Source organism: Diabrotica virgifera, chromosome 7 (genome assembly GCF_917563875.1).
Source record: "Diabrotica virgifera virgifera chromosome 7, PGI_DIABVI_V3a".
Taxonomy (NCBI): domain Eukaryota; kingdom Metazoa; phylum Arthropoda; class Insecta; order Coleoptera; family Chrysomelidae; genus Diabrotica; species Diabrotica virgifera.
In genome coordinates, this window is record NC_065449.1 from 253546197 (window position 1) to 253565765 (window position 19569).

At 32.2% G+C, this 19569-nt stretch overlaps 1 protein-coding gene across 1 annotated transcript in view; it reads left to right on the top strand.

Moving 5' to 3' along the window:
* LOC114330293 (angiopoietin-2) overlaps positions 1 to 19569 on the top strand; it is a 448342-nt gene that overhangs the window by 326783 nt on the left and 101990 nt on the right. The window lies entirely within an intron of this gene.

Genomic DNA, 19569 nt, shown 5'->3' on the forward strand with positions numbered 1-19569 from the left:
GAGATTATTAACACCATCAAAGAGCGCAAACTATAATATCTTGGCCATGTTATAAGGAATGAACAGAGATATGGCTGGTTGCAACTTATTCTTCAAGGCAAGGTATTTGGAAAGACAGGACCAGAGAGAAGAAGAATATCTTGGCTTTAAAACCTGAGAAAGTAGTTCAACACATCGGCAACCGGACTATTTGGAATAGCCGCCATCAGAATGGCCATGCTGATGGCCAACATCCGAAACGGATAAGCACCGTAAGAAGAAGGAGTGTTAAACCACGTACGTAGATTTTTCAGCCAGAAAAACCTTCGCCTTCCTTGTCCTCGTTTTCTCTCTGGTTTCCTCTGTGAGATTAGTTACAGCAATCCATATCTTTCGCTGTTCGTCAGGATGTTACCGACGTACTCGATTTTTAGTGCAGGGCGCATCTGTTTTGAGATGGACGTTGAGAGGTGACTCAAATTTTTTTGCAGAAATTGCTTGAAAATAACTCAAATAATAATATTTCAGTTATACTCCCACTCAAAAAGGTCCGCAACATTGTTTAAATAATCAAAATGTCAAAATATGAGGAAAATTTCGATTTTTTTACTGGTTTCTTGATTATAACTTTAAAACTTTTCATTTCTGTGAAAAGTTGTACTGACATCAAAGTTGCGTAATTAAATGTTATACAATATAGAATTGGTTAAAAATTTAAAAAATAGTCACCCTTGTTACAAAATAGTAATAATTGCGAAAGAAAACATACAAAAACAAGTATGTGCATTTTACGTTTTTCAACCATTTATGCTACACTTAGGATCTTCATATTTTACCCAAAAAAACTTTATAATATAGTAAAACAACACTGTAAATTTCATTAACATCGGTTTAACAAAATTTGCAAAATAAATTTTGCAATCCAGCTTTCGCAAAAAAAATTAATTTTTTTAAAATGTTGCAGGACTGAAAATAAAGCAGATAGCAAGTTGATTTTTTTTGCTTATAGAAGTGTACTGTACCTTTCATTTGCAATTTGCAAAATTAAAATCGATTAATTACCACGGCGGCGTCAGGAAATTTGTTAAATAAACATTAATTTTTGGTGCTACGCGCAGGACAGCGGTGTTTGATTCACACAAGTTGATTTCCACCAAAATTTCTTCCAATCTTTATCTAATATATTATTTTCTTACTCTATATTTTGTTGTATTTTAATATTTTAATTCCACAAAAATCAAACTAATTTTATTATTGTTTGTGAAATATTGTTTAAACAATTGCATATGTTTAAAAATAATAAACTTTTATTCTCTAAGTTAAAATATATGAACAAAGAAAGTTTTTGCTAAAAAAAGTGTTATTTCAAAGGATAGAGTATGTGTTTTTATTTTGCAATAAACAGATTTATTTATTTATATCGAAATGTAATAAAAATTAAAATGTATCAATCATTATCAAAGGTCATTGGAATGATCAATCAGAACAAACTATCAGCTGTCCTGCGCGTACCACCAATAATTAATGTTTATTTAAAAAAATTCCTGACGCCGTGGTACTTAATCGATTTTAGTTTTGCAAATTTCAAATGAAAGGTACAGTACACTTCTATACGCAAAAAAAAATTCCACTTGCTAACTGCTTTATTTTCAGTCCTGTATAATTTTGAAAAAATGAATTTTTTTTGCGAAAGCTGGATTGCTAAATTTATTTTGCAAAATCTGTTGAACCGATCTTAATTAAATTTACGGTATTGTTTTACTGTATCATAATGTTTTTCTGGGTGAAATATGAAGGTCCTAAGTGTAGCATAAATGGTTGAAAAACGTAAAATTCGAATACTTGTTTTTGTATGCTTTTTTCGTAATTATTGCTATTTTGCAACAAGGGTGACTATTTTTTAAATTTTTAACCAATTCTATATTATAGGAAATTTAATTACGCAACTTTTGTCAGTACAACTTTTCTCGGAAATGAATACTTTTAAAGTTATAATCAAAAAACAAAAAAAAATCGAATTTTTCCCTAATTTTTTGACATTTTCATTATTTAAACAATGTTCCGGACCTTTTTGAGATAGAGTATAACTCAAATATTATTATTTGAGTTATTTTCAAGCAATTTCTGCAAAAAAATTTGAGTCACCTGATGGCTTAGCCATGGGTAGTTGCCTATCTCTTCTCCTAGCTGACATTTTTATGGATCATTTAGAATCCGTACATATCATGAAAAATCCTGAAATTCTCCATTGGTTTCGCTATGTCGATGATTGTTTTCTGATCATCTCAGGTAACTCAAATACAGCTGACTCATTACTTTCTAGAATCAACCAAATCCACCCCAACATTAAATTTACCATGGAATTAGAGTCTTCTCAATCAATCAATTTTCTCGACCTTACTATTACCAGATTAAATGACCACTTCGAATTCAGTATCTACAGGAAACCAACACAGACCGACCATGTTATCCCAGCATCTTCCAACCACCCAATGTCACACAAACTTGCTGCTTTTCATAGTTACATACACCGTCTTGAAACCATCCCCTTATCACAATCCAACTACAGTAAAGAATTAAATACAATACGTCAAATTGCTTTCAACAACGGATACGATCCACACATCATAAGCAAGCTCATGCATAAAAGACAGCTCTGGGTCTTACGACATGCCGCGTTCCCTATGGGTTTGACAACCAAACCTACTTATGCTTCCATACCTTTTCACGAAGATCGACTATCTGGGGATATTTCAAATATTAAAAAAAGATCAGTAGATAACGTCCAACTTTCTTTTAAGGTATCCAACAACATAGGACAGTCTCTATCTAACACCAAAGATATTATCAACTATATGAATCGTAGTGGTGTTTACAAACTACAATGTTCTGACTGTGATGCCACCTACATAGGAAGAACTTGTAGATCACTTGCTTCTCGCTCTCTTGAACACATCAGAAGAGAGAATACCTCTACCTTCTCACAACATCTCAAAGAGAAAAATCATACTCTGAACATCCCAGATGATGTTTCTCTTCTACACAATATCCCCCAAAGAGACTTTCTGAAATTGGACTTGTACGAGGACCTGGAAATAGTCAGAGAAAAACAAAAAAGCCCAAATTGTGTCAACCGCCACGTTTCGTTTAACCAGGACTTCCATCCACTTGATCGACAACTTTTTTCTTAACTTCTTTTTAATTACAATAGTACTTTTCACCTCTTTATTACTCTATCGCTTTCACATAGCCACATTTACAGTTGATTTGACACAATTCATAATGATTTTCTTTCCTTATTCATCTCTATCCATCAACCACTATCACTATCCAATTATACACACACAAACCAATAGCTGCTATCATCACCCACATACATACCGTTTCATCTCTAAATTTTCATCAATAATTTAATTATATCCACCCCATATAATCATACTGCAACTAAATTTAATAGTCTCACTACTCTTTCTGGGTCCCGTTCATGTTACATTTTAATTATATTCTCATAAATTTATAACACCACCCCTCTCCCCTATGTTAGCTATCTCATATATTGGTCTGTTTTGTCGAACCCTTAGAGTTCCAGGCAATATGCAGGGATCTTGAGAAATGGTGGCATGTATCTTAGCTTGTATTATATATCCCTCCCAGATCAGAAAACAGTTCTACACCTTTGTCACCCACACAGTGATTTTTATGGTACTTCCACATACTATAACAACTTCCAATTATTCTAATATAATTGATAACTTTTAAATAAACACGCAACTGCTTTTCTAAGCCCTAGATATCCCATATAAAGGGTTTGATAATGTTTATTTAGTTTTCTGTATTATGTGTAATGTGGTTTGCCTACTTCCTCCATTACAATATTTTAACATTTACATCAAGTATATTTCCATTTTTACAGACTATCTACCACAGTGGGAACGACTGTTTTTATTGTTATTAATTTAACAAATTTTACAATAAATACCACAAAACAACAGGGAAATTATAACTTCCTGTGGAACTGTCATTCCTGTCATGTCACCATTCAGAATTTCCGTTATCAAAATCACTTGCTTCCATACAGTCATGATGTGAACTTGTCAGATAGAGCTCATTGGTACCTCGGGCGAAAAACATTGGATATCTTAATCATCCATGTTATAATTCACATCTTTGTCATATGTTCCGATGACGGATCAATTGTAAAGGGTTTTTACCCTGTTATTTTTACTTTGGTGGCTTGCATGTAGATTCTAAGTGAGTATAACCTATAACTTTTTATAACCTTAGTCAACATTTTAAATACTTTGCATCATTTTATCTGGTTGTACACATTTTAGGATTGCACTGATGATGATCGGTCAACCGATCGAAAACTAGCTCTGTCTTTGATGTAGCCCTGTATAGGGATTTTAACAAATATACCTTTTATTAAGCATTTTAATAATTGTAACTGTCGAAAATTCGGAAATATATCAGATAGCGATTAATTGACTGGCGATGAATCGGCCGGCATCGGCATCGAACTGGCGGCATCGAAACGGCGGCGATGAAACGTCCTAGACCCGATTAGTAACGTGATCGATATAAGATATTTTCATAAGATAAAGCCGCATTTCAAAGCAATAACTTACCTTCTATAAATTATAACAAAAGTATTCACGCTCTACCATTATATTTCTAAAAATCACTTTCTTTTACTACAGTATCCACAGTAATATGAATTAACAATACTTCGTCCTGTATTAAAATTAACATCTCAAGCTATAACTAAAATAGTTTTTTAAGCAAACTTACGTTAAATACTATACCAGAGACATGTAATAATGTGCAGTGATACATTTGCAAATTTTCCTGGTCTACCTTTGTCATAGTGGATTTACCGTTTGAGATTGGATTTTCCACATAAGTGTGTAATTAAGCGCAGGATTGAAGGTTCATTTCACTACAACAATTATTAACGGTGTGTGAATGAATAACAACAGTAGTTAACATTAATATTTATATTTAAAATTAATAATTAAATTATTATATATGTTAATATTAAAATTAAACTCAACAGGCTTCCGGGTTGACCCTCATCGATATTCTCTGGGTCGAGGTTTCGACGCTCTCTTTGACATCATCTTCAGGGCTTCCGGGGACTCAGTCTCCTGAGCCCCCAAACATTACGTCTAGGGATTCTGGTGAGATCTAGAGATCCCCTCTAATAGAAAAACTGTAAAAAAAATTGTATATGATGTAAAAAAAATAAAAAATAGTAATTAGCTTATAACAGATAAGCAAATTTATGAAATTGTCTCAGAACACTTTGAGCTCGTTTCACATAACACTCAATCTTTGGGTCAATATTAAATGTCACTAACCTGTAAATGCATATTTTTGATATTTTAAAAATCTTACGACTATCTAGTTACCTCCTAAGCATCCCTGTAGAAAAGACATGTGATTTTAGTTCTTCTTACAAAAGAATACGGCTATAGCGAAAAAAGAAAACCTTCAACTAATCTCCCAGATAATTCATATCCAATACCACTGAAAATTTTATTTTTTCAACCCTTAAAATGCATTTTAAATTTAAAGAGAAATTTTCTGTAGATGTTTTAGGTTTAGTTAAAACTGAATTATATTTTCAGTTTATATTTTCAATATCTTTTTAATAAAAAATATGGGACAAATTTGCAGACTTCGTTTAGGCTAATAAAAGCTTCATGTCAGCCCTTTTTTATCATTTACTGGATTATTCTTGTTGAGTAATGTTTATTATAAACTATATTCATGAATAAATCATGGAAATGTAAATTGTTGAGTCATCATTATTAGGTCTGGATCCCGCGTATGAAAAAAAAGTTGATTAATAGCAAGCTGAAATTTTGTTAATAGCTTAAGGGTGTCTAGTCGGATAAACTTTGCTATATGGGAACACTGGAACAGGGGCAATTTTAATTGTGGAACATGTTAAAAATTTGGAACGGTTACATCACGAAAACGGCACATTTATTTTGTCCGACAGAACAGACTTAAGCTCTTCGAACAGAGCTTAAACTCTCATGCAAAAATCAGACTGCTATTTATCACCAAATGGGCGTTTTAATGAGTGGAACATGTAGAATATGTCAAATGACAGGAATTATGACAGGTGATAAATAGCAGTCTGATTTTTGCATGAGAGTTTAATCTCTGTTCGGAGAGTTTAAGTCTGTTCTGTCGGACAAAATAAATGTGCCGTTTTCGTGGTGTGACCGTTCCAAATTTTTAACCTGTTCCACAATTATTAGAACTGCCCCTGTTCCAGTGTTCCCGTATATCAAAGTTTATCCGACTAGACACCCTTAAGCCATTAACAAATTTCCAGCTTGCTATTAATCAACTTTTTTTTTGTATGCGGGATCCAGACCTATATATAAAGCATTAAATAAGTTTTATTTTACTAATCTATAAAGAAGACATTTATATACAAAAGTATAAAAATAATGGTACCCAGTGTTATCAAAATTGGCTGCTTTGCAGTATTCATAAGAACGTAGGCGCAAAATTTCACACCAATGATTTTTAAATGCATTCATTTTTTTTCGAATGCTGAAAAAACTAATAAATATTTTTGAGAAATTTAAACTCAGAATAAAAGATTGCATTATTACCGAGGGCCGAAAGTCCCTTAGAATAAACAAAAAGTTTCTTTTGAATGAGATATTTAAAATTAAAAATCACACTCTCGCCGTAGCGGTGACTGTCGCGAATTCAATGCTCTTTCCCCATACAAAAAGTGCATAACGTCGCTAAAGAAGTTTTCACTTCAAAAATACTTTAAACACTAATCAGTTATAATGATTGGAGTAGGGATAGTGCGGCCCGTCAGCATGATTTGAGTTTCCACTAGACTTGTGTTATGGACGGATTTTACGGGCTGTGATTGGTCGTATTCAAATCAAGGACATTTAGGAATCTTGAATGTTGCAGTTTTAAGGTTATACATATTTACATTTTAAATTTGTAAAGTTATAGTTCTTCTACAATAAATATTATAATACATGTAAATATATTTATAAATGTAAAGTTAATATTTTTCAGAGTATTTACGTACTTTGTATGCTGTTTTTTATTAAGTACTTATAGTTTTCTCCGATCTACATTCAGCAAAAATTATATAACTAGGGGTAGTAATGTTATAAGAAAATTAAATACTATAATTTATACTTATAAAAGAGATAATATTATATTTATTTGTGTCTTAAAAATGTATGATTAACTTTCAGACTTATTTGATCTGATGTATTAAATTGGCTCCGAGACTGTAACAAAGTATTAACATAGGTATAAAAGTTTAAGGGTTGTAAAAACTTCAGAAGGAAATTTTAATACGAGAGTGGCTATTCCCCTGCCTAAACTGCAATACATATTTAATTTAATTAAATGAATTGCCATAAAATAAACAGTCGTACTAACTTTTATGATGGAATTAATGGTAGGTATAGAAAAAAAAACAAATAGAACGTTTTTTAAATTGTTTATTAGTGAGCTGTTCTTTAGATCATACATAAGGTCGATCATAGACTATGCCAGCATCTTACATGCATCTGCTAGCACCCATTTATTAAAGAAAATAAATGTAACGATCAATTGCTGAATTCAATTGATTGTTTGTCTAGGTGCCATGAGATCCACTCCTGTTGAAGCGTTATTTGGAGAAGCCATTGAATTACCACCACAGTTTAGAAGAACCTATCAGAGTGACAAATTCTTAATAAAAATTCTTTCTCGAAACTCCTTATGCCCCTCAGAGGTGTCGGAGGTCTTTTCATCCTCTATCCATCTCTTCCGGTCCTTTGCTAACTCTTTCATTTGTTTATGTGTTTTTCCTGTCCAATTTCTATAATCTGATCGATCCACCTTTTTCTTGGCCTCCCTTTCCTTCTTTTATCATACCTTTTTGATTCCATCACCTGCTTTGGTAGTCTTCCCTGGTCCATTTGGTTAATGTGTCCATACCAATTTAATTTCTTTTTTGGATCTTCGTTATTATCGATTGCTGTTTTAGCCTTTGTCTAATATCCTCATTTCTTATTCTGTCCAATTTTGTTTGTCCTGCTATTTTTCTCAGCTCCTTCATCTCCGCTGCGCTTATTGTACTGTCGATTTTTGCCTATGTTTACCCATGTTTCACTTGCATAATATTAAAGTTGGTACGTATTTTGCATTGTATACCTTTAGTTTTATTTCTTTCTCTATTTCTTCCTTTCCAAATATTGTTTTATTTAGTGCATAGTAGATCTTATTTGCTTTTTTCGCCCTGTATGAGATTTCTTTGTCTACCTTTCCATCCTCTAATATTATTACTCCCAGGTATTCAAACGTTGAGATTATTTCCATTATTTCATTTTTGCGACTAAATAACGTTTGGTTTATTTCTTCCCTTTTCTTTTGGGTTACTATCATAGTCTTCGTTTTCTTTACATTTACCTCCATTTTCAAATTTTCTATTTCTTCCACCCATATATTTATTAATTTTTGCATTTTTTCTTTATCGTCTGCTATTATTTCTAGGTTATCTGCATATAGTAATCCTTCCATTTTCACTGGTACTAAATTCCTATACCCTATTGTTGACTGTTTGCCTTGACCTTCTTTTAGCACTCTTCATTACTCGATCCATTACTAATATGAATGAAACTGGGCCGAGACTGTCCCCTTGTTTTATTCCTCTTCTTAGGTTTATTATTGGCGATCTGTTTCCGTTTATTTGTACTTTAGCCAGTACATTTCTATATACTTTTATATGTACTTTTTGCCACGCTTATTATCTTTTGTGGGCTTTGCAGGTCTTCCATTACTGACCATATTATTACACTATTTATAGAATCAAAAGCAGCTTTAATATCTATAATCGTAATATATAAGTGTTGTCTTTACAACACAAAAATTCCTACCCAACACTATTAACTGCTCAAATCAACTTAATCTTTCAGTAAAAAAAATAATTGTTGGAAATAATGGGAGTGTATACTAAACTCATAAAATTTTGTGGAATTTATTTCTATAAAATATTTTTATTTTGTACAATAAATACTTTTCTCATCTGTTATCAATACATTATAAAGGTGTAAATAAATAATTATTGATTGGTGTATGGTGTATGTTATGTTATTTATGTCTGTTTACTGTTAATAATAATATTGGCTACGAGTAGTTATGTTTGGTTGTGTAGTCTTTTCCAGTTACGTCTAGCAACCAAACTTCTCAAAAAAAAATTACCAACGTCACTAGACAGTAGTTGTGTCTCAGATTAGCAAATAGACTTAACCTTTTCATACTTGATTGTTTCACTGTAATTCTTAAAAATGCCTGACAGTTAACATGTTTATATGACGGATTTTTTGTCTTTGATGAAGGCAAATTAGCCTGAGTATTGTGATGGCATCGATAGTCTTTCTGTAATAAAAATAATCTATTTAATATCTTACAATATATGAATATATGTTTTCAACTTTAAATCAAAATGAAAACAAAATTTGTTGCTTAGCAAAATACTTGAAAATTCTCTCCAATGTTAATTATTATTCATCCCTACAAAATTATAAAACCCATAAAGTTAGAAAGTGAATATATTAACATCAATACTTACCTTGAAAACAAGCTTCATATATAATCATTTGGATAAGTTCTTAGAACTCTAAAATTTACTTTATTAACATTTTCATATTCTTTTTGACAATTTTGAGCATCTTCTTGTGTTGTTATATTAGCTCAAATCACTGTTAAATGCGCCATCCTTTCCATTTATTTCGGAAAAAGTAACCACCTTATACTCAAATGAGTCTGGGAGGAAGCTTTAAAAATTTACAAAATATAGAAAGCAAACAAAGTAATTTGTTTTTTTTTTTATAAATATTACTATCTGTAAACGTTCCATAACTTTTGCTGGAAATAATATGGCTGTTTAAAAATGAATACAATAAACGTATAAAGTATAAACGTATAAAATAGTCTCAAAATCCAAGATTAATAACTACTTACTAAAATATCAATATTTAACATAAACACACTGCATAAACAAAAACAAACGAGAAAACAGGAAACAGGGTTAGGGCCGTTAGGGCCGTTAGGGCAGGGTTGTTGACGTATTTCTTTTAAATGTCATCAAATATGTCATTGATTTGAATACGACCAATCACAGCCCGTAAAATCCGTCCATAACACAAGTCTAGTGGAAACTCAAATCATGCGGCCCGTCATGCGCTTGTTTTGCAAGCTCTTTCGGGTACACACTCTATTCCTCCTCCAACCATTATAACCAGTCGAGCTTATACGCAATCCAACTTATAGTATATAAATAATTAATATCTCGACGTAGCGATGACGGTCGCGAATTCAGTGTTTTTTCCCAATCCAAAAATAAGTGTTTTACCTATATTATATACACGTTGCATGCGTCCTACACTATTTATATATACATACACATAATATATATACATACAAAATTTATTTCGACTAAACGATGACGGTCGCGAAATCAATTCTTTTTCCCCATCCAAAAATAGGTGCTACACATATATTATATACGAGGTTCTACATATATTATTTATATATAAATACACATAATATATTTATACGTACAAAATTTATTTTGCCGAAGCGATGACGGTCGCGATGAATGTCGCGAAATCAATCCTTTTTTCCCATCCAAACATAGGCCTTACATTTATTTTAAATGTAAATACTTCTGCACAAATTATATGTGTACATACACATAATATACAGTCGGAAAAATGAAAGATTACCCATGAACCATCACATAAATCACTTATTTTGTATTTGCTGTCGTTTTCTATATCAAACGTGTGTTATTTATAGAAAAAGACAGCAAATACAAAATAGGTGATTGATGTGATCGTTCATGAGCAATCTTTCATTTTTCCGACTGTACATACGTACAAAGTTTATTTATAATTTATTTATTAATTTAAATAATTATTGAGTACCAACTCAACATATTGTGCAAAATACTCTGTAGTATTGTGAAAAAATTGTTTTATACAATATTATAAAACATAAACTTATTTAAGCGCAAATAAAAATGTTAATTCCCATAACTGTTTTAACTCATTCATGCATACTTGTGATTATAATTATACTATACTAACGCGCAGTGATCTATTTATAGAACGGGTCAAAATTCAAAAATACAAAGATGTAAAAAATTTCATGAATATTTGCGTTTTAAAAACGGCATTACTAATATTTCTTCTTCTTTATAATATTACTGATCATATCTATTCAACTTTTATCTCTCTCCACGTGTAACATGTCCGAGATATTCCAATTTTCTTTGTTTTGATTGTACCTATATATTTAAAATTTCAATGTATTGTATAATTTTTTTATGGGAAAAATTTAGAAAATAAATTTATATCAGAGACCACGAAATTATAGATTTTCATCGTCCTGTATATAACCAAAAGTTGTAATAGGGTAATTTAGTTGGTAATCAGTGTTTTCGCGGAAAAGTGAAATCGTTAAGAAGGTGGTTTTCTTAATGGGCTTTTGAACGGACTTAAACAATGGTGCGGTCAGATTAGACAATACCGTTTATTTCGCTTTGCAATGGACAATAAGATATTTTATAAAAAATTCGAAGAAGGTTAAGCGGTAAACAAATTTATTGAGTTTAGAATGTAAGGTTTTTTGTTTAGCATTTGAAACAACGAAAGTAATTTGATGTCTCCGAGAATTTAACAAAATGGAAAGTTGTATACAAATTAAATTGGTTCTTGAGAAATGATAATATGGGTAGTGGGTAGAAAGGATGATTTGTGATTGGTGGAAAATGATGGATGGAAGGGATGAGAGTGTTGAGTCTGATTTTGACGAGAGAAAAAATAGGCACTGTGTAATAAATATCTGGAGACAGCAGTCCGGTTTTTGAAAAGTATGAAGTCAGTGTAAAGTGGTGAAGTTGGCCTTTGCGAGCAGAATCAAGTTGAAACGAAATCGTTGAACGAGTTGAGAAGTTAATTTTCCTGGGACCGAGGAAGATTCCTGTTTCTGTCTAGAACGAGTAGCCGATTGGTATCACTTTGCACAAGATATCGAGCATAAAGAAAACTGAGTCGAGAATTCGAGCGAGTCCTGTTTGTTTGTTTGTGAAGCAGTTTGGACGATAGGGACCTTTCGCAATATCCTAAGAGTAGATGTGGGAGAATCGAGGACGACGCAATCAAGGAAACGGAGTAGAGAAGAATCAAAAAGGTTAGTCAAATCATTTGTGAAACGGAGAGAGTTTGTTTATATCCACACCATATTTGCTTAATTTTTGTATTGAACAGTTCTATAATATAATTATTCATTCCAAATTTTAAAGAAGAAATAAGTAATCAATTCAAAAGGAAAAAAGTAAAATTTATTAAATAAAGTAAGAATAAATAACGAATTATTTAAATATTTTTTTTTGTTAAAGCAGAGGAGATATTAGCATTAAAGCTTAATTTATTAGAGGAGAAATAGCAACAAATCTAAATTTTTTAACATTTATATGACATTGAGTGTGTTTAATTTCCCTGTTTTTTTCCTGGATGGAGTAAGCAACTAGATACCAGGAGCCACAAATCAAAGGTAAACCATCAAAAATAAAATAGCCCTGAGAATAAAGTTTATTAGAAAATTTAATTTAAATTTGGTTTTGTTTTACATAAGCAGTAATTAAAATAATTGAGTAATTAATTAAATTAAGAATTTGCTCATCAATCTCATAAAAGAGAGAAATACAGAGCATAACAGTATTTATTCATCTTTCTCAGAACTTCTTTGTTTGTGACGTGTTCGATCCATGATATTTCAGAATTCTTCTATACTCTCACAACTCGAATGATTCCAGTTTTTTCATTGATGCCGCATTCAAAGTCCAAGCTTCCATTCCGTAAAACAAAATCGAAAAACATAGCATCTAGCCAAACTAACTCTTAGCTCCATCTTCAAATCTCTTGTGCAGAACGCTCTTCTTATTTTGTTAAAATTTGATCTAGCCTTTTCTGTTCTGATTTTGATCTCCTGGAAGTAATCATTTGTGGAGTTGATCATTGTTCCAAGATATGCATATTGGTCTACTCGTTTGACATTGGTTTAGTTTATGAGAAGATTCTCGTTATTTCTTGAGTTTTCGATATCCTCATCAAATATTGTCTTCTTGACGTTTATTGTTAGACCGTATTCTTATCTACACTCCGCTATTCTGGTCACCAGTCTCTGACGCTCTTCAATATTTTCGGCTAAGTTGACAATGTCATCCGCATATCTAAGATTATTAATAGGAACTACATTTACCTTTATGCCAACTGTTTCACCCTCAAGACTTTTTTTAAGGTCTCTTCCGACTAGGAATTAAAAAGAATTGGCGACAGTACAAATACAAATATTTAGGCACTTTTGTAAATGAAGACAACGATAGCTCAGCAGAAATCAAAATAAGAATAGAAAAAGCCAGATCCCTATTCACTAAAATGAAGAGAGTGTTCTGTGGAAGAGATGTGAGCCTTGAAATGAAACTTCGCCTGATGAGATGTTACGTACTTTTGGTGCTGTTCTACGGAATGGAGTCATGGACGCTGAAAAAGATTGATATTAAAAAATTGGAGGCATTTGAACTGTGGATGTATCGCAGAATTTTGAGAATATCATGGACGGAGAGAGTCACAAACGTCGAGGTCTTGAGAAGAATGACTAAAGAAAAGGAAGTCATATTTACGATCAAAAAAGGAAAACTGCAATACTTGGGACACATTACAAGATGCGAAAGATATGAACTGCTTCGAATAATTATGCAGGGGAAGATAGCAGGAAAAAGATCCATAGGAAGAAGACGAAACTCCTGGCTAAAGAATCTACGGGAATGGTATAGCTGTAGCAACAACGAATTGTTTCGGTCAGCAGTTTCGAAAATACGTACAGCCCTGATGATCGCCAACCTTCGGAACGAAGATGGCACTTGAAGAAGAAGAAGGCGACAGTACGCATATTAACCCCGTCTATATAGACATTTGAAATAACAAAAATTGCCGGAGAGCCAAATTTTGGTGGAGAGCTAGGGTATACCATAACAAATAAAGTTTTAAAAGTCCCCATCGATCCCATGTGTGCAACAAAAGTTATTCGGGGTCAAAGGTCAAAATTTGGGATTTTTTGGATTTTTTTCGAAAACCGTAAGTTTTATCAAAAAAGAACCTTAAACCAAAGTTGTAGATCTTAAAATTCTCTACAAAAATAGTCTCTACTATTTTTTTGCTAAGAGTTGCCATTCCTGAGATATCGCGATTCTAAGAGTCACATTATACATGATACGCACACGTTTCCACACCACCTGCACCTGCACCACCTGTGAGGTAGTTTACTCGGCGCGTGGTTTCCCCTGTAGGCTTACTCTACTAACTGTTTTGACAATTTTAGGATACATACCGGTCAAGTTATAGATATTACCTTATTATTAATATTGATATTGCTATTGATTATTAGGTTAACTACTGTTTTGATTTCTTTAGATATTTTAATCAGATTCATATTCTTGAAAGTCTACGTCAACAGTCAAGTCTTCTTCGATTTCATCTTCTTCCTCTTGCTGAATGTTCAAAAATTGTTCAAATGTGGCTGAGTCATTGGTCTCTTCATTAAACTCACAGGAGTCTTCCTCTGTTGTACTAAACTGGACATTTGAGCAGGACTGACCTTGGCAGTTGGTACACGCTAGAGAACACAGCAACCCGACTTTTTTACATCCACATTTGGCACTACAACCTTTTTTGCAATTGCAAAAAAATAGTCTTAAGGAGTTTTTCTGGAGCAGGTGGGAGTATTATCTATTAATTTCCAACCCCAGTCTTCTGGATTCAGTTCATTGCCTAGCCATGTTTGAACTTGATAATATACTCGATACAAATGTTCAAAAGCAGGTGCTGATGTTGGAGGAAGACATGATAGTTGTACTTGTTTCTTGTTTTGCGTATTTTTTACAAAAGTTAAGTATCGATATTAATTTATCAAGACAACTAATTTTTTTTGGAGCTCCATAAACCGCAAGAAGAAAGCGAATTCCTTCCGTAATTATTGTTTGCGGTGTGGAATCAAGTTCTGTAAAAACTTTACAGCAGTCAGTCAAATCTTTTTTATTTTCGAATAATTTATGTACTGACGTTTTGCCTCTTCTGTACATTGCTGACCTAGTGTCGCAGCCGAGTATCGCATGTAAAAATAAAATGTACTTTTGGCATTTGGGATAAGCCGATAAACTTTTCGAAGAATGTATCGCTGTTCGCTGTTGAGCCGTTCCAGGTTTCAGAAAATAAATAACTTTATCTACTGGAGTCCTTGCAGTAAGTAGTACTAACAAATCAACATCTTCACCAACTACAATTGTTGTGTTTGTTGCCTTAAAATTTTCAATGGCTGTCTTAATTATAAGGACATCTGCGTCATTTTTAGCTTGTTTCACTTCAATATTCGCAGCTGTTAATTTGTGAGCTAACATGGAACTGAAACGAGATTTATTGATAATGTTAGCGAAAAATTGTTTTTGATTCGCTGGTACTGTTATATTTTCATCAAAGATAATCTCGGAACCCGATGATGTTTTTGCAGTTCGACGACGTTGTTCTGCAGCTTTAATATTCTTTGTCAAGTCATTGTAGCCGTCAAATACCACTGTCACTGTAAACCAGTAATGCCTGCTAAATGGTAGACGCTTTTAACAAGCACTTGAACTGAACTTTTAGCACTAAAAGAAACAGAGAACATGAACAAGACGACAAGACCTACGGACAATACTGTAGCCATTGTTTACAATACACAATATTATGTTCTTTTTTAAACAATGGTATAGACAAATGTCTTTCAAGGCCACGTGGATAGAGGAAATTCGGTTTGAGACTGATTATGTTTTGAAGAAATATTTTCAGAATAGTATAATACATATATTATTGTACAAAAGAGACACAAATAATAGGCATTCATTCATGTGGCACTTGTCTTAAGTGCCACATTATGATGAAAGAATACCCATGAAGGATCACATTAATCACTTATTTTGTATTTGCTATCTTTTTCTATAACAAACGTTTGTTATTTATAGAAAAAGACAGCAAATACAAAATAAGTGATTGATGTGATCGTTCATGGGGATTCTTTCATTTTTCCGACTGTATATTCGTGGCTTATGTGCATATTTAATGTATAAAATAACTTTTAAAATCGCGATATCTCAGAAATGATAACTCTTGGGAAAAAAAATTGTAAGGACTATTTTTGTAGAGAATGTTAAGATCTACAACTTTGGTTTGATGTTTTTTTTTTGATAAAACTTACTGTTTTCGAGAAAAATCCAAAAAATTTCAAATTTTGACCCCGAATAACTTTTGTTGCACACATGGGATCGATGGGGACTTTTAGCACTTTATTTGTTATGGTAAACTCTAGCTCTCCACCAAAATTTGGCTCTCCGGCAATTTTTGTTATTTGCCAACTATTTTGATGTCTATGTTGACCGGATTATATCCCTGCGTACTGTCGACAATGTCCTCTCTTCGGAGGGTTTTTCTTTTGCCTGCTTTATCATATTCCTGATCCCGTGGTTAATCTCCCTGTAATCATTGTTATATTTGTTCTTATGTTCTCTCCGTTGTTCCATCATATTGAGAATCTCGTCGTTCATCTATTTTTCTTTCCTCCTTGATAATTATGTGTAAGTAAAATTTTTAAATTAAAAAAAATTGGACGTTAATGAGTTAAGAAATAAGTCCTTTTCATTATTAATACCTAAATTATGTATCTACTATCATTATCTATCATGGGAATGAACTACATTGTAGCAAAATGATTTAATTTGGAAAGCAGCGTTGACACATAGATTTATCTCAGAGCAACACAAAAACTAACGACTTAATCCGATATATCATTTGTTTTGAAAGCAAACGTCCCAAATTAGCAGATTATGCCACCTAGAAAAGGCTGGGTACCTACAAAACATGTATATTATCGTTTATTTATCACCGCGGTCTGTGTAAGCCCATATATAATATAAAGGTGGCAATGTATATCGCTATTAGAATATATAATTAAAAGCGCTACCTCAGATCTTTCTAAAAACAAATTATTTTGCTTTGTGAGAACACAGTCGCCAATGTGCCTGCCAGCTATTGTGTTAAATCAACGTCTCTGAGTAACATCTGGTCACGCTCACAGTTCTTAGTCAAGTTACGTTGAATAGAAGATTAATTGGCATAAGTTGTGTGCATTAATTACATATATAAATGTTTTTCCAAAACTTTAATATAGACAATACGTAAAAATATAAAACTAAATTCACAATTGCACATTTAACTTATATATGTCTTTAGCCGCTAAGGGTTGATCGTCGAGTGGTGAGTGTTAACTATTACCATGTGTGGAGGGACCAGAACGACATACCCTGGGGTGCCTCTCCTGCCAGCGGAGAAGGGGTGAAGAGGTGGTCTTTCGCTGACTCACCAAACAACATCCAAAAACAACATCCCCAAAAGTAGTAAGCGACCTGATCCGGAAAGCCTCGCCAAAGAAAGTACCTGGACCGAACTGATGAATTCCACAAGATTACCTAAAAAACAGCATTTTTACACAAAACTACAGGCTAATAAGCTTACTGCCAGCAGTCAGCAAAATTGCTGAAACAGTGATATTCTCAGGGCTCTAAGAACAAACAAAAAGACTGCAGAAGTCTTAACAGAAGCCCAATTTGGATTTAGTGCCAACCATTGAAGCGAACACCAAATACTCATAGTCTGGGCTGATTATCGGAGAATAGGCCATTTTTGGGAAAAGTTATTTACCAGCAATTTTATTGCTGGAATTGAATTGTAAGATCCTATATATTAATAATATAGGTATGCAAAGTCCTCAGATAGTGTGCTACTTTTTTTATAAACAAAATGGCGCACGAAAATCGTGTTTTTTTCAATTATTGCTCTATAACTCCGAAGATTTTAACTTTACAACAAAAATACCCAAATAAAAATTCACCGTGATTAAATTCTGCATAGAGACGCCTTTTTTACGATCTGCTTCGACGAAAATTTTCCTCGGAAAATGCGGGTTTTCCCAACAAAATCTTTAATTTTCAAATAAAGTTTTAGATAAGTAATTATCTACCAATAATTAAATAATTTGGTGAATTACAAGCCTTTTTGGTTTAGATTATAATTCCAGAAGCTGATGAAAATTAAACGAATATTTTAGCAACAATTCAATTGTAAATTAATAATTTACGGTCGCAATAATAACCAAAATAATTATGATACACTGATCAAGCTTTGAAATCTTATAAAGATGAGATGCTTATTTAATATTTTGTCGACAAAACATGAATTTTTTATTTTTTTGCATAATCTTTAAATGTTTAAAAAAAAATAGTTATAAACAAATTAACGTTTCTCAGAAAGTTTTTATTATATTATAATTTAAAAAAAAATAGCTAAAATGGGCATTTTAAATATCTTTAAAATGAATGCTTTAAAACTTTTTTGCAACCATTTGTAAAAAAGTTATGAAACAGCAAAGTAATCATACGATTACTACTGTGTTTATACTTTTTTTTAATTCTTTTAAAGCGTAGAAGTGAGTTTAAAGTACAAGCTAATTATTTACAAAAAAATATCGATATATCAGTTTAATAGTTATATTTTAATTAAAGATTATAAATATATTTTTTTGTAATTTACACGCGCGAAAGTAGAGTAACACAATACTGTAGCTAACATTTTCACTCGGAGCGACGACCGGCCGCGTGATGTACACTTTTAATAAATAATGCATGCTGCGTGTCAGTCGCTTCGAGTGAACATTTTAGCTCCGACTCTGTATCAGGCCTACGTTTGAGCTAAAAATTACAAAAAAAAAGTGTTTTTAATCTTTGATTAAAATATAACCATTGCAGTAGTTTTTGACATTCTTTGTGAGTAATTAGGTTGTATCATAGACTCACTTTTAAGCTTTGGAACAATTAAAACTAATTATAAACAACGGAGATTTCGTATATTTATTTTGCTGTTTCATAACTTTTTTGCAAATGGTTGGGAAATTTTTTTAAAGCATTCATTTTCAAGACCTATGAAATACGCATTTTAAGTATTTTTTTTTTAATTAGAATATAATGAACAGTTTCTGAGAAATGTTAATTTGTTTATAACAATTTTTTTAAACATTTAAAGATTATGCAAAAAAATGAAAAATTTATATTTTGTCTACAAAATATTAAATAGGCATCACACCTTTATAATCTTTCTAAGTTTGATCAATGTCTCATGATTATTTTGGTTGTTATTGCGACTGTAAATTGTTAATTAACAATTGAATTGTTGCTAAAATATTCGTTTCATTTTCACCGGCTTCTGATTTTATAATCTATAACAAGAAAGCTTTTATTTCACCAAGCTATATAATTATTGATAAATAATTACTGGCCCAAAAAATTTATTTGAAAATTCGAGATTTTGTTGGGAAAACCCACATTTTCCGAGGAAAATTTTCGTCGGAGCAAATCGAGAAAAACATGTTTCTATGCAGAATTAAATTGGGGTGAATTTT